The sequence below is a fragment of the Typopeltis vanoorti genome, chromosome 10 (assembly GCF_054136105.1).
Source record: "Typopeltis vanoorti isolate ZY-2024b chromosome 10, IOZ_Tvanoo_1.0, whole genome shotgun sequence".
Classification (NCBI taxonomy): domain Eukaryota; kingdom Metazoa; phylum Arthropoda; class Arachnida; order Uropygi; family Thelyphonidae; genus Typopeltis; species Typopeltis vanoorti.
The window spans coordinates 63,789,531-63,792,837 of NC_143558.1; positions in this window are offsets into that span (position 1 = coordinate 63,789,531).

Below are 3,307 nucleotides of genomic sequence, written 5' to 3' on the forward strand. Positions count from 1 at the left end.
AGCAAGACTGTTCAACCAATGCGCATTGTCTGTTATGACGAAACCTCGCCAAAATAATAGATAAAATGCAAAAAACAGAAAGAAGAATGGAAAGATGTCTGCTAAACATAAGACTCAGAGATAAAATAAAAAATGAAGGAATAAGAGCTAAAAGAAAAAATTTAGATAATGGAGAAAACGTGATCATCGTGCTTTATTTACAATTTGTAAATAGAAAAACGAACTAAATAAACAGGAATAAAAAAGTTATTAAAATGTTATTATATGTAGCTTTTGAGGCATTTCTGTTTTGAGTCAGTTGAGTTATTTCTTGTGGAGAGACAGAAAGAGAGAGAGAATCTGTGCTGATAAGGTGGTTAATATACTGCCTGAATTGTTGCCCCCCCCCTCTCCGTCTTTCTTCATTTGAGGGGAGCATATAAAACTAAGATGTCAAATCTTTGTTTATACGGAAAAGGAGGATGTCTCAGTTGATGTCCAAACCAATCAAGTTAACGTCTGCGTTGGGTTTCAATCAAGGTTTTTGGTTTGCCTCTTCTAAAATAGTGGAATGACGAATATGATCTTGAAAAAGATGCTGCAATTGCTTCAATGATTTTGTTGGGAATATCAAAATGATAAAGAATGCTCAACATGTTAATTCTACTAATGGAATCAAATGCCTTTGTGAAGTCTATGAAATTGAGGAATACTCTTGTCTTTGGAACCTTCCAATAATCTTCTTACACAGTGAATGTGTTCTAATGTGCTTCTGCTCTTTAGGAATCCTGCTTGGTTTTTCCTTAGATCACGTGATCTAATTTATAAGAAGCTATTCTTTCGACTTCAGTTCAGACACTTTAGCCATAAATGAATATTTATTATTATTATAATATAATCGTAGTAGTTTGTTCGTCAACTCATTTGTCACAACGAAAGATAATTTTGGAGTTAATTTCCACCTGCAGCTGGAATTTAATTATATTCTGTACAACTAGTCCTAAAGTCTAAGAGAAACTAAGTAATCTTGCACCAAAATCTTGCAGCATTATCCAGAGTGTGACAGTAATTTCGAGCAAAATGTAGAAAATAATTATTCACCCTTTAGACAATCAGATGCGTCATTAGAAAAGCATCTAACTGTGTAAAACGAATATCCATTAGCTCAGTTTAACATTAGGTAAATGCTTCAATTGCCTTAATTATATTAATTGAATAAATGAATTATATTAAGTTATAGTCCTTGTGGAACATTTTTGTTTCCATTATAGAAAATTTACTCAACAGATTATGATTGCTTTCGAAGATTACCGATTTCACGTAATGAAGTTCATTTTAGTGATGATAGATTTAAATACAAAATGCTATGAATTTGGGAGCATTAATCTGACCTTTGAAATGTTCGTAGGGTTACAAATTTAGTTATGAGAACAAAAACAGGTTTGATAAAAAAAAAGTCAAAATTCACTGTGTGTGGTGATAAATGATTTCGTGAAGATCAGATGCATCTCTTTATGATCTATCTGCTTTATTATTCTATATCTGTTCTCTCTCTCTACGAGATAAGCAAACAATATACTTGACTATCTACTCTGTGTCAATCTATCGGCAAGCCATAAAAAGATTCTAGAATTGTCTACGTCTTTATTATGGAATCTTTTCGAAATCGACAGGAAATTTTCCCAACTCTATTTCTGGTTTTTATTCAGAAAACTTTCGAAAGATGGCGCACAAAAAAAAGTACGTCAGAATTTTTTTTCACTTTATGACTTTGTGTTCTCTCATCTATAAAGAGATGTTCTGAAATGAAATTTGTAATTTTGCTATCAAGAAAAGTTCTCTCTCTTTCTTTCTTTCTTTCTTTCTCTCTCTGGGAAGTCAAGTCATTTCCGTTATCAAGAATGTAGAATCCATAAAGACTGTTCTAATGGCATCCAAATACCAAAAGGCTGTTGTGGAGCAGATAAAAAAAAAACCGTTCGTTCGTCCATCGCAAATGTTCATTTTGTGCAACGTGCACACACACACACACTCACGCACACACTCACAGGATATTCTGATGGTGACGTTATTCACTTATGCTCCACTTTCACTTTCCTCTATCGAATCTTCCAAGTTACTTCAAAGCCCTGAGCGTGCCCCGCATCTAAATAGCATATTGCTATCGAGTAAGTACAGTGTTGAAGCTCATCGCTGTGCGATGGCATTTTCTACGGGATTATGTGCATCTTCCACGTTTCTATCAAGCGAATATAAAACCTATTTCGCCATAAAGGGCACATGTGTACGGAATATGAGGTCATAAATACGTTAAAGAAATAATAACTTCCCTGTACAACTGTTTTCTAAATGAGGTAAAAGAATTGGTTATTTTACACTCTGCCGAACCGGCGAATTCATTGCCTTTCTAGCAAAAAGGAATTACTCTCCAGAACCCACAGAGGTTAATAACTGTTTGTTAATAATTGTATTAAAATTCGTTCATTTGAGAATGCAATAATATCACGTTTGAGTTTTAAAAAAGTTATCCTAACATAATGTTACCTCTTTATGAAAGGTGGACGTCTAGAAACATATGACCCTTTTTCATACAGAAAAGAGTTGTAATGACTAAAATGGTGTTGCCTCACAAAGAAATTAAAAAGAAGAAGAAAAAGAAAAAAAGAGAGAATTCTTAGAAAACAAAAATAGGGTTTTTCTCCCTATTTTTGTTTGCAACTTTAGAATGCAGTAAAATCTATTATAGAACTCATACAATTCGCACAGCAATATATACTATAACCAGCATAGTTAAGGTTTAGGATGAAGAAATGGCGACAGATGTCTCTGCCGTGTGCTTTCCTCAAATATCTTCAAAATCACTGGTAGCTATGAGTTCAGCTACCTACCAATTTCCGAAGGTTAGTCACGGGCGAAAGAGTTCTGCCTGCTTTCTTTTGAGGAAAAAAACTCAGAAAAATTATCGAAATATTATTATGATAAATTAGATGTAGTCCAGAACGTTTCAAGACTGAGGTTGTCCTTTAAAAGGAACTAAGCAACGTTTGAAAAAAAAAAAATAGAACTAACTTGAGAAACTTTATTTCGGTATTTTTTTCATCGGATTCTGAGCTCGTCGTAGTCTTTGATGCAGAGAGGTGGATCATTTACTCCCATTTAAGCTGGCTTTTTAATCCTCCAACTTAGAAAAAATTGGCAATCGACCACATAGTATTGATACACAATATAGCATACTGGTTAGAGTTAGCAAAAAATATATTTGAGCAGTTGTTTGAATGATTCTCCTACCTACGTTCGTTAAAGATCGTAGTAATCTTGGCTATAACAA